This window comes from Arachis duranensis, chromosome 9 (assembly GCF_000817695.3).
Source record: "Arachis duranensis cultivar V14167 chromosome 9, aradu.V14167.gnm2.J7QH, whole genome shotgun sequence".
NCBI classification, from domain to species: domain Eukaryota; kingdom Viridiplantae; phylum Streptophyta; class Magnoliopsida; order Fabales; family Fabaceae; genus Arachis; species Arachis duranensis.
The window spans coordinates 22,117,213-22,131,037 of NC_029780.3; the positions used below are offsets into that span (position 1 = coordinate 22,117,213).

General features: G+C 35.9%; 1 non-coding gene across 1 annotated transcript; it reads right to left on the minus strand.

Annotated features, from left to right (window-relative positions):
• Positions 1 to 3,036: 3,036 nt before the first annotated feature.
• Positions 3,037 to 3,144, minus strand: LOC127741966 (small nucleolar RNA R71). The gene has a single exon (XR_008003153.1). It is a non-coding gene; the product is annotated as a small nucleolar RNA R71 (small nucleolar RNA).
• Positions 3,145 to 13,825: the final 10,681 nt, after the last annotated feature.

Sequence of the window (13,825 nt, forward strand, 5' to 3'; positions counted from 1 at the left end):
GGTGCCAGTTCCAGCGTTTAACGCTGGGATTTCTGAGGGTGACTTTGAACGCCGGTTTGGGCCATCAAATCTTGGGAAAAGTATGGACTATCATATATTGCTGGAAAGCCCAGAATGTCTACTTTCCAACGCCGTTAGGAGCGCGCCAATTGGACTTCTGTAGCTCCAGAAAATCCACTTCGAGTTCAGGGAGGTCAGAATCCAACAGCATCTGCAGTCCTTTTTAGTCTCTGAATCAGATTTTTGCTCAGGTCCCTCAATTTCAGCCAGAAAATACTTGAAATCACAGAAAAACCCACAAACTCATAGTAAAGTCCAGAAAAGTGAATTTTAACTAAAAACTAATAAAAATATACTAAAAAATAACTAGATCATACTAAAAACATACTAAAAACAATGCCAAAAAGCATACAAATTATCCGCTCATCATTGGGCGTAGTGACAGTGTGCAAAAGGATCAATGGATCTTATTCCGACGCTAGTGAGAACCGACAGATGATTAGCCCTGCGGTAGCTGTGCCTGGTATTTTTCATCCGAGACAAGAAATCCGACAGTTGATTAGCCGTACAGAGACCGTAGCCAGACCATTTGCACTGAGAGGATCATAGAGCTTGCCATGAAGGGAGCATGCATGATTGGATGAAGACAATAGGGAAGCAGAGGTTCAAGAGCAAGAAAGCATCTCCAAACGCTTATCTGAAATTTCCACAAATGAATTACATAAGTATCTCTATGTTATTTTCTGCTTTATTTATCCTTTAATTATCAAATCTTCATAACCATTTGAATCCACATGACTGAGATTTACATGATGACCATAGATTGCTTCAAGCCGACAATCTTCGTGGGATCGACCCTTACTCACGTAAGGTATTACTTGGATGACCCAGTGCACTTGCTGGTTAGTTGTGCGGAGTTGTAAAAAGTGTGATCACAATTTTGTGCACCAAGTTTTTGGTACCGTTGCTGGGATTGTTCGAGTTTGGACAACTGATGGTTCATCTTGTCGCTTATATTGGGTAATTTTATTTTTATTTTCGAAAAATAAAAAAATTAATAAAATCATAAAAATAAAAAAAATTTGTGTTTCTTGTTTGAGTCTAGTGTCAAATTCTAAATTTGGTGTCAATTGCATGTTTTCAATTTTCTCAAGTTTTCGAAAAAATTCATGCATTGTGTTCTTCATTGATCTTCAAGTTGTTCTTGATGATTTTCCTTGTTCTGATCTTTAAATTCTCTTGTTTTGTGTCTTTTCTTGTTTTTCATACGGATTTTCAAATCCATAGTGTCTAAACATTAAAAATTTCGAAGTTTGGTGTCTTGCATATCTTTCTTTTCTTAAAAAATTTTCAAAAATATTTCCTTCATGTTCATCATGATCTTTAAAGTGTTCTTGGTGTTCATCTTGACATTCAAAGTGTCCTTGTATGCATTACTTGTTTTGATCTTGTATTTTTATGTTTTATTCCATTTTGTTATTTTTCTCTCTCTTCATTAAAAATTTAAAAAAATAAAAATATCTCTTTTCAAGTAAATAATACAGAGAAATGAAGATTCAGAACATACAGCAGAGGAATCACAGTAAGGAAGGAATTCTGGCGTTTAACGCCAACCAGGGTATCTGGCTGGGCGTTAAATGCACAAAGAGGTAGCATTCTGGGCGTTAAACGCCAGAATGGATAGCATCCTGGGCGTTTAACGCCAGGATGACACAGGGGAGGTAATTTTGTTTCAAATTCAATTTTTTTTTCAAATTTTCATGTTTTAATTCATAATTTTAAAATCTTATCTTTCCACATTTTCAAAAATCCTTGCTAACAATTAATGTTTTGATTCAAAAAATTGCAAGTTTGTTACTTTCTTGTTAAGAAAGGTTCAATCTTTGAATTTTAGAATCATATCTTGTAGTTTCTTATTAGTCAAGTCATCAATTTTAAAAATCAAGTCTTTTTCAACCATATCTTTTCAATCATATCTTTTTAAAAAAAAATCAAATTTTCTTCAATCATATCTTTTTAAAATCATATCTTTTTCAATCAAATCTTTTTCAATCATATCTCTTTTAATTTAATTTCAAAATCTTTTTCTAACTTCTTATCTTTTCAAAATTATTTTTCAAATCTTTTCAACTAATTACAATTTCTTATCTTTTTCAAAACCACCTAACCACTTTTCCACTTCCAATTTTCGAAAATCACTAACCACATTTTCAAAAATCTTTTTAATTAACTAATTATTTTTAATTCTAATTTTATTTCTTCTTCAAATTTTTGAAAACTCTTTCTCTCATCTCTTTCTATTTATTTTATTTAATTGCTAACAATTCTCTTCTACTCATCTAAAAATTCGAACCCCCTCTCTCTCTATGTTCAAATTCTTCTTATTCTCCCTCTACCTCATACTTCTATTCTCCTTATCCTTTGACACATCAAGGAATCTCTATACAGTGACATAGAGGATTCCACTATCCCCTTTGTTCTCTTCTTTTTCATATGAGCAGAAATAGGGATAAAGACATTCTTGTTGAAGTTGATCCTGAACCTGAAAGGACTCTGAAGATGAAGCTAAGAGAAGCTAAAGCACAACACTCCGGAGAGAACCTTACAGAAAATTTCGAAAAAGAAGCAGACATGGCAGCCAAATCCAACAACAATGCCAGAGATGCAAGGAAGAGGCTTGGTGACTATATTGTACCAACTTCCAACTTCTATGGAAGAAGCATCTCAGTTCCTACCATTGGAGCAAACAACTTTGAGCTTAAGCCTCAATTAGTTTCTCTGATGCAACAAAATTGCGAGTTTCATGAACTTCCATCTGAAGATCCTCATCAGTTCTTAGCTAAATTCTTGCAGATCTGTGATACTGTTAAGACCAATGGGGTTGATCCCGAGGTCTACAGACTTATGCTTTTTTCCTTCGCTGTAAGAGACAGAGCTAGGACATGGTTGGACTCACAACCTAGAGAAAGCCTGAACTCTTGAGAAAATTTGGTCATTATTTTCTTGACCAAATTCTTTCCACCTCAAAAGATGAGCAAGCTTAGAGTGGAAGTCCAAACCTTCAGACAGAAGGAAGGTGAATCCCTCTATGAAGCTTGGGAAAGATACAAGCAATTAACCAAAAGGTGTCCTTCTGACATGCTTCCAGAATGGAGCATCATATGCGTATTCTATGATGGTCTGTCTAAATTGTCTAAGATGTCATTGGACCACTCTGCTGGTGGATCTCTTCATCTGAAAACCCCTGCAGAAGCCCAGGAACTCATTGAGATGGTTGCAAATAACCAGTTCATGTACACTTCTGAAAGAAATCCTGTGAATAATGGGATGACTCAGAAGAAAGGAGTTCTTGAGATTAATACTCTGAATGCCATATTAGCTTAGAATAAAACATTGACTCAGCAAGTCAATATGATTTCTCAGAATCTAACTGGATTGCAAGCTGCATCCGGAAGTGCTAAAGAAGCCTCCTCTGAAGGAGAAGCTTATGACCCTGAGAATCCTGCAATGGAAGAGGTGAATTACATGAGAGAATCCTATGGAAACACCTATACTCCTTCATGGAGAAATCATCCAAATTTCTCATGGAAGGATCAACAGAAGCTTCAACAAGGCTTCAATAATAATAATGGTGGGAGAAATAGGTTTGGCAATAGCAAGCTTTTTCCATCATTTTCTCAGCAATAGACAGAGAATTCTGAGCAGAGCCTCTCTAACTTAGCAAACATAGTCTCTGATCTCTCTAAGGCCACTCTCAGTTTCATGACTGAAACAAGGTCCTCCATCAGAAATTTGGAGGGACAAGTGGGTCAGCTGAGTAAAAGAGTTACTGAAACTCCTCCTAGTACTCTCCCAAGCAATACAAAAGAGAATCCCAAAAGAGAGTACAAGGCCATAACCATATCCAAAGTGGCCGAACCTGGAGAGAGTGAAAAGGTAGTTATTTCCAGTGAGGAAGACCCTGCTGGACGTCCACTGACCAATAAAGAGTTCCCTAATGAGGAACGAAAGGAATCTGAGGCTTATATAGAGACTATAAAGATTCCACTAGACTTACTATTGTCATTCATGAGCTTTGATGAGTATTCTTCCTCTGAAGAGGACGAAGACACTATTGAAGATCAAGTTGCTCAATATTTAGGAGCAATCATGAAGCTGAATGCCAAGTTATTTGGTAATGAGACTTGGGAGGATGAACCTCCATTGCTCATCAATAAACTGAATACATGGATTCAGCAGACATTGCCTAAAAAAAAAATCGGATCCCGGGAAGTTCTTAATACCTTGCACCATAGGCACCATGACCTTTGAAAAGGCTTTGTGTGACCTGGGGTCAGGTATCAACCTTATGCTACTCTCTGTAATGGAGAAACTAGGGATCTTTGAGGTACAAGCTGCAAGAATCTCACTAGAGTTGGCAGACAAATCAATGAAACAGGCTTATGGACTTATAGAGGATGTCTTGGTAAAAGTTGAAGGCCTTTACATCCCTGCTGACTTCATAATCCTAGACACTGGGAAGGATGAGGATGAATCCATCATCCTTGGAAGACCCTTCCTAGCCACAGCAAAAGCTGTGATTGATGTGGACAGAGGAGAGTTAGTCCTACAATTGAATGAGGATTACCTTGTGTTTTAAAGCTCAAGGATCTTCCTCTGTAACCATGGAGAGGAAGCATGAAAAGCTTCTCTCAATACAGAGTCAAGCAGAGCCCCCACACTCAAACTCTAAATTTGGTGTTGGGAGGCCACAATCATACTCTGAGCATCTGTGAAGCTCTGTAAAAGCTTCCTGTCAAGCTATTGACATTAAATAAGCGCTTATTGGGAGGCAACCCAATCTTATCTATCTATATTAATTCCTTCTCATTTTTATTTTCTAGTGTTAGTCTATGTCTTCTTTAGGTTGATGATCATATGAAGTCAAAAAAACAGCTGCAGAATTAAAGCAGAATCAAAAACAGCACACCCTAGAGGACGAACTTACTGGCATTTAAACGCTAGTAAGGATAGTAAAATGGGCGTTTAACGCCCAATATGGCAGTATTCTGGGCGTTAAATGCCAAAATTGGCAGCCAGACTGGCGTTTAACACCAAAAAAGGGTGTCTGGTGTCTGGCTGGCATTAAACGCCAGTAAGGGTAGCAGAACGGGCATTTAACGCCCAGTCTGGCAGCATTCTGGGTGTTAAACGCCAGAAATGGCAGCCAGACTAGCGTTTAACGCCAGAAAGAGGCATCAGCCTGGCATTTAATGCCAGAAATGCCACACAGAAGGCGTTTAAACGCTAGAAATGTGCAGGGATGAGAAATCCTTGACACCTCAGGATCTGTGAACCCCATAGGATCCCTACCTATCCCAACTCACTCTCTCCCTTCTTTACACCTTTTCATAACACTCTTCCCCAAAATAACCTCCACCAATCACCTCCATTTCTCCTCTAAAACCATCATACAACCCACCTACCCCTACCCATTCAAATTCAAACAATCTCCCTCCTAAACCCAACCCCTATCACAAGAATTCCCTCTCCACTCCACTCATATATAAGCCCCTCATCACTCTTTCATTTTCACACATCATAACCACCTAAAACCCCCATTGGTTGAACCATTCACACACCTCAATCTCCTCCATTTCTTCTTCTTCTACTCCTTTTTTTCTTTTTTTGCTCGAGGACGAGCAAACCTTTTAAGTTTGGTGTGGAAAAAGCGTTGCTTTTTATTTTTCCATAACCATTAATGGCACCTAAGGCTGGAGAAACCTCTAGAAAGAGGAAAGAGAAGGCAGTGGCTTCCAACTCCGAGTCATAGGAGATGGAGAGGTTCATCTCAAAAGCCCATCACTAGAAAGAGGATGGAGCAAACAAGAGAGCCCACTCATGGACCTCAACAAAAGCATGAGGAGATTCCTCACCAAGAAATCCCTGAGATTCCTCAAGGGATGCATTTTCCTCCACACAACTATTGGGAGCGACTCAACACCTCTTTAGGAGATTTGAGTTCCAACATGGAGCAACTAAGGATGGAACACCAAGAGCACTCCATTATCCTCATGAAATTAGAGAGGACCAAAGAGCTATGAGGGAGGAGCAACAAAGGCAAGGAAGAGATATTGAGGAGCTCAAGCACTCCATAGGATCTTCAAGAGGAAGAACTAGCTGCCATCACTAAGGTGGACCCCTTCTTTAATTTTCTTGTTCTTATTTTTCTATTTTTCGGTTTCCTATGATTGATGTTTTGTCTATGTTTGTGTCTTTATTACATGATCATTAGTGTCTAGTGTCTATGTCTTAAAGCTATGAATGTTCCATGAATTCTTCACCTTTCTTAAATGAAAAATGTTTCTATTTGCAAAAGAACAAGAAGTACATAAATTTCAAATCTATCTTGAAATTAGTTTAATTATTTTGATGTGGTGGCAATACTTTTTGTTTTCTGAATGAATGCTTGAACAGTGCATATTTTTTATAGTGAAGCTTATGAATGTTAAAATTGTTGGCTCTTGAAAGAATAATGAAAAAAGAGAAATGTTATTGATAATTTGAAAAATTATAAAATTGATTCTTGAAGCAAGAAAAAGCAGTGAAAAACAAAGCTTGCGAAAAAAAGAGAGAAAGAGAAAAAGCAAGCAAAAAAAACCAATAGCCCTTTAAACCAAAAGGCAAGGGTAAAGAGGATCCAAGTCTTTGAGCATCAATGGATAGGAGGGCCCAAATGAATAAAATTCTGGCCTAAGTGGCTAAATCAAGCTGTCTCTAACCATGTGCTTGTGTCATGAAGGTCCAAGTGTAAAACTTGAGACTGAGTGGTTAAAGTCGTGATCCAAAGCAAAAAGAGTGTGCTTAAGAACTCTGGACACCTCTAATTGGGGACTCTAGCAAAGTTGAGTCACAATCTGAAAAGGTTCACCCAGTTATGTGTCTGTGGCATTTATGTATCCGGTGGTAATACTGGAAAACAAGATGCTTAGGGTCACGTCCAAGACTCATAAAGTAGCTGTGTTCAAGAATCAACATAATAAACTAGAAGAATCAATAACACTATCTGAATTTTTGAGTTCCTATGGATACCAATTATTCTGAATTTCAAAGGATAAAGTGAGATGCCAAAACTATTCAGAAGCAAAAAGCTACTAGCCCCACTCACCTAATTAGAACTAAGCTTCATTGATATTTTGAGATTTATTGTATATTCTCTTCTTTTTATCCTATTTTGTTTTTGGTTGCTTGGGGACAAGCAACAATTTAAGTTTGGTGTTGTGATGAGCGGATAATTTATACGCTTTTTGGCATTGTTTTCAGGTTTGTTTTTAGTATGTTTTAGTTACTTTTTAGTATTTTTTGTTAGTTTTTATGCAAAATTCACATTTTTGGACTTTACTATGAGTTTGTGTGTTTTTCTGTGATTTCAGGTATTTTCTGGCTGAAATTGAGGGATCTGAGCAAAAATCTGATTCAGAGGCTGAGAAAGGACTACAGATGTTGTTGGATTCTGACCTCCATGTACTCGAAGTATATTTTTTGGAGCTACAGAAGCCCAATTGGTGCGCTCTTAATTGCGTTGGAAATTAGACATCTTGGGCTTTTCAGAAATGTATAATAGTTCATACTTTGCTCGAGATTTGATGGCTCAAAATGGTGTCCAAATGCCCACTAGAGACCCTTTTCTGGCGTAAAACGCCAGAACTTGCACCAAAGCTGGAGTTAAACGCCCAAACTGGCACTCAAGCTGGCGTTTAACTCCAAGGATGGCCTATGCACGTGAAAGCTTTAAAGCTCAGCCCAAGCACACACCAAGTGGGCCCCAGAAGTGGATTTCTTCACTATCTACTCATTCTTTGTAAACTTAGTTTACTAGTTTAGTATAAATAGCACTTTCTACTATTGTATTAGAGATCTTTGACCGTTTGGGAGTTTTTCGAACCCTTTTGGGAGGCTGGCCATTCGGCCATGCCTAGACTATTTTTGTTCTTATGTATTTTCAACGGTGGAGTTTCTACACCTCATAGATTAAGGTGAGGAGCTCTGCTATTCCTCATGAATTAATGCAAGTACTATAGTTTTTCATTCAATTCATGCCTACTTCTTCTCCAAGATATACTCTTGTACTTAATTCAGTTAAGTTAGACTGAAGGGGTGACCCGTGACAATCACCCTCTATCTTCAGTACTCGCTTAGCCAAGATCCGCGTGCCTGACAACCACAAAGTGGTCTATATGATGTTCAACATAGTCATTGGACGACATCCGGAGTATATTCTCTTGGGTCTCTAATCAACGATTCACATCGTATCTCCTGACAACAAAGCATCCGAATATGAGATTAGGATCTTCGTGGTATAGGCTAGAACAATAGACATCATTCCTGAGATCTGGAAAGTCTAAACCTTGTCTGTGGTATTCCGAGTAAGATATGAGAAGGCCGACTGTGAGGAGCTTCAAACTCGTGAATGTTGGGCGCAGTGACAGTGTGAAAAAATATCAATGGATCTTATTCCGATGCTAGTGAGAACCGACAGATGATTAGCCCTGCGGTAGCTGTGCCTGGTATTTTTCATCTGAGACGAGAAATCTGATAGTTGATTAGCCGTATAGAGATCGTAGCCGGACCATTTTCACTGAGAGAATCATACAACTTGCCATGGAAGGGAGCATGCATGATTGGATGAAGACAATAGGAAAGTAGAGGTTCAGGAGCAACAAAGCATCTCCAAACGCTTATCTGAAATTCCCACCAATGAATTACATAAGTATCTCTATGTTATTTTCCGCTTTATTTATCCTTTAATTATCAAATCCTCATAACCATTTGAATCCGCCTGACTGAGATTTATAAGATGACCATAGCTTGCTTCAAGCCGACAATCTCCGTGGGATCGACCCTTACTCACGTAAGGTATTACTTGGATGACCCAATGCACTTGCTGGTTAGTTGTGCGGAGTTGTGAAAAGTGTGATCACAATTTCGTGCACCAAATACCAAAATTGTATTCCCATAAAAGAGGCCTAAAAGGTAATTGTTAATCGAACACTATGTTCTATTTATTCTGCACCCTAATAATGCAACAAGATGCGACATCACAACTTACAAGGGAAAAACAAGAAAAGAAAATTGATCCTGCCATATATAAAAACTAAATCTATGACAAAAAAATCAAGCAAGAGGAAGTTTAGTTTAAAAGGATTTTTGTTTTTTTAACTATTTTTTGAATATTAAATAAAGTGACATTTAATTTAAAATTTATGAGTTTAATTTTCAAGTGTGACATCTAACAATAATTTTATATAATTAATCAATTTAATTTATACATTTATTTATACACATATTTATACATATGTATACATATATTTATTTATGTTTGAAAAATATAGCAACACTATTATAGCCATATTTAATTTTGGAAAAACATTATAAATGTCTTCGGTAAAATACACGAATAATTTAAGTCAGAGATATCTATCCATATAATTCATAATTTGGAGTCTGCCAGTACACTCCCTAGAGAATTTTGCCAAGTCCAGATAAATCAGGTCCTCATTCGAGATATCAACGATCATTAGATACCAGTGCCTGTTCAGGTTGAGTGAAACATATATCTATATTAAGAAATTCACACTTGTCAATTGTGAGAATCACAATATACAACAAAGGATGAATAGGAATCCACTAGAGGTTGAACAAACCTTTGTAATATTATCATCCCATTCCATGTAACGGGTACAAATAAATTCCAATATTTCTTTATAGTAAGTAGTAGGGTTAAGGGTTAATTGCAGGACCAGACAATTCAAAACACCACAGTTAGACAAAAGCTAGCTGGAAGGATTTATAGAGCAGTTCCAAATAAACCAACAGAAAACATTTATTCACTGCAAAAGTTGTCGACAGCCACCAGGTTGGCTCTTGATGTTCCATTGTTAGAACTTTTACGACTAAGTTTAGCACCTGTCAATTAAGGCAAACAAATTGGTAAAACCAAGTTTCGGGAGATTAATTTGATACCATACATAAAAAAAACTAAGTCCACTAACAGCAAGTCACCATAAACTCACATCATCAATAACCTCATGCCTCGGATAGTGTGTTTAAAAGGCTCCCCGGTCTCCTTGGCAATGCTCCTTCAGAAACAAAATGTCCCTATAATTAGATTGAAAGTGATAAAAAAAACTTACAAGGCAGATATTCACAAGCTAAAGTAAATTACCAAAGTAATATCAAAATACGATGTGCCCCATTCAAGGGAGTGATGTTACAGGCCCAACAAAGCATGGCCCAAAAAAGGAATCTTTTTCCAGTTTTATAGTTTTTTAACAAATGGCCCAACTCAATGACAATAACAACTTCATCCAACAAATATTTCAAAAATAAACGAGAAAAAATAATCTATAAACGTGCAACAAGAAATTTTGCATGAACATCTACATATAAAGGCACATCACTGTAACTCGACCTGACCTCTCTTCCAAAACAGCAGCAAATATATATGTTGCCACGGCCTTTTCTGTGGCACCAAATTGATTCTTGGGTGGAGGTTGAAAACCAACGTTGAAGAACTGCGACATTGTAGGGGAGATAATTTTAAGATAATTATAAAATATAAATCACACACAAAACCAAGCATAATACATTTTGCTCTGTTGTTTAATTACCTCCGGCAAGTCCCATAATCCATAGACTTCCATTGAGCCAGCCCTGTCGAGAATGGAGAAAGGTCCTCGGAGGGATAACCCAGAGAAGTACGTAGTGACTCATCTCCTGTGTCATACTCAAGCTTCTTGCGCAATACAAGAAATAAATATTATAATTACACCAGAGTCAACATAATACATCCTCAGAATGTCATATATGCTAGAACACATATAAAAGTAGCATTTCACCTTCAACGGTTCTTGTTGCCGACAACTCCTTGTACTATTGACGTTCTTGCTCCCATTGGCCTTGGCTTTAATCGCAACCTGAGACATTAGCATTGCATCCAGATTCACAATCTCCTTAACAACCGGATTGCTTCTCCTTTGGTGTTTCTTTTTACGCCTATAACTTGTGCATTTGTCGTCTTCACTTCATCATTTGTGGCATCTGACTTCTTTATCGTTTGTCCATAACACCTCCATTATTGTTGCATAGCTAGATACTATTATTGTTAGTTTCTTCATCTGTTGTGCTTGAGACTCCACAATGGACCGAGAGACCCTGTCATTCTCAAGTAGATGTTGGAAGGAACGTTCAAGAATGCATTAGTATTTGAAATCAAGTTTGTAAATTAATAATCAACATGATCAGAACGAAATATCTCACCTTACGTACTTTTTTGAACATTGTCATGAACGGATCCTCTTCAAGGGTGATATCTTTCTGGGTATTAGTTTCCATAACTGAGGCATTGGCAGATGGGAGCTTCGATTTGCCATTAAGGTCACCCTTATTTACTTCCTCCATATTAGTAAAGATTTTATAAAAAAACCAATTCTATGTGTTAGTGAGCCAATATGGAACTCTAACTTTGCTTTGTACCACGAACTGAAGGCCAATATATTTATCACTATCTTTTAATGGGCCAACAGTATAAAATAGGAGACTGGAATAAAAAAGTTAACGCAAACTAAAAATCAACTGGTCCAACCAAAAAAACATATAAGAGTTTCTCTCTTTTAACGAAAACTTCCATGAGAAGCAATATCTTTGTCAAATCAAGCTTCTACCAACTCTTATTCTTGAGTATCCGCGCCTTACATTCCACATCACACAAGAATGTCATTTAGTAGCCTTTCTTCTACAGCCTTTGTTGTTTATGCTTTTAGTACAAGTTGTAGTGAAAAAGTGTCACTTTTCTTTTTTTTTTTAAATGAACTATAGTATTAAAACACTGCCAAAACATACTTTCAAAAATCATAACTTATTCTTAATAGGTACAAGTGCTAAAAAAGATGTTTATTAGTATAATCTTGAATATGTAAAATATACTTATTTCATAATGTTAGTCTATTGACAAAAAATAATTGCAAACATTTATTTATAGTTATGTTAAATTTTTTTGTTTATTAGTATTGTGTTTAGTATTATTCTCCTTGGGACAACTTTAATTTTTTTTCAATTATTATTCCGCCAAGGACCACATATTCGGTGTGCATTTGTGGATCCAAAAATTATAATTAGAGGGTGTCAAAATCTAAAAATTTCTATAATCAAATATTGTGTTACATATTTAGTGAAGTTGGTTTCTTTTATTATTTTCAACAATTTTTGTTAACAAATATCATATCAAAATAAAAAAGTTACAATAAAGATACAATTTTATATTTTAATATCATTCATAACAAAAAGTATTTTTTTATATTTTTTATATATGTATTTAAAATAAATTAGTAAATATAGTAATATTGAACAAAATGACCTGACCTGTAAAAATATATTGTTATTAGTGGTAAAAATTTAATAAGATTTAAAAGATAAAAAATGAAATTTGAATAGAGTAAATAATTATGTTAGATAAATCATTAAAAATTATTAAACTTAAAAGAAAATAATAATTCTTAAATTGAGAAAAATATTATTGTTAGCCACTTTTGGAAAAAGTTCTCTCTCTATCAAATTAATCTTATTCCAAATCTATACTTGAATATCCGCGAAGATTTTACTTGCTACGGTGCCGCAACCTATATTTAATATACTTGGGTACATGAAAAAACAAGAAACTTGATTATTATTTTTATCAATATAGTTAACTCAATGTATAATAATAACCTTTAAAAAAATATTTTAATATTAGCTGGAGCGAATATGAATCGTTAATTACTCACTTGCGAAAAATTATTACTTTTGATAACTGTAAATAATATATTTTATTTACTGGAACTACAATTACTCACTTAATTAAGGTAGCAGAAACTTCACTATCATAACTCATGATTTGTTTAGTTTAATTTCTCCTTTAATAGGACTAGGCTGCATTTAATTTATTTCATTTGTTGATTCAAATTTATTCACATGACCTAGACTATTTTTCAAACTTGTTCGGACGTAAAATGAATATGTCTTGGCACCAAATTTAAATTTATATCAAACCAAATTCATTAACCATATTTATCTATAATGAAAATTTGTCTTGCCTATATTTAATACCATTTTAACGTCGTCTATTTTAAATAATATTATGAGACACCGGTCTATTTCAACACAAACGCAGAGACATTGTGTCATATTCATATGGATAACCCCAATGTGGATAATTTGGTAATTAAATTCTTGTTCAATGCTATAAACTAAATAAATTCAACACATGTAATACCCGGTCTAACCGAAATTAATCAAATAATAAGTTAAGTAGGAGCGAATATGGGTGAAAGATTTGGCAATTGGAATTTGATGATTTAAATATGATATCTGGATTCAATGAATTTTTCTGAGTCGGAAGACATAGTTTTCTGCGTAAAAGCGCGCAGTGGAATTTTGACCAGCAGTACCGGCTGAGGCCTGTCTGGTACTGCAGTTGAGAAAATTGATTATGAGTAAATAGGATTAAGAAATGAGGAATTATGATTAGGGAAGGTAGAAATATTTAAAGTGCGATTTGGAGCGCTAATCTTAAAGGTTTTGGCCCAAAATTGGGCCAACAGACAAAAATAAGTGAACTGGGCCTAAGTGGGCCCAAGACCCAACATATATAAACATTAGTTATGAGCATTTCAGCTCATTTTTACCCTAAAAGAGAGGTTGGGGCGCTGAAATAGAGAAGAGAGAAGAGAAGAGAGAAAACATAACTCTCTTTGATCTTCAAATCACCATAACTTGAGCTACGGAGCTCCGATTGACGAGCCGTTTGCGG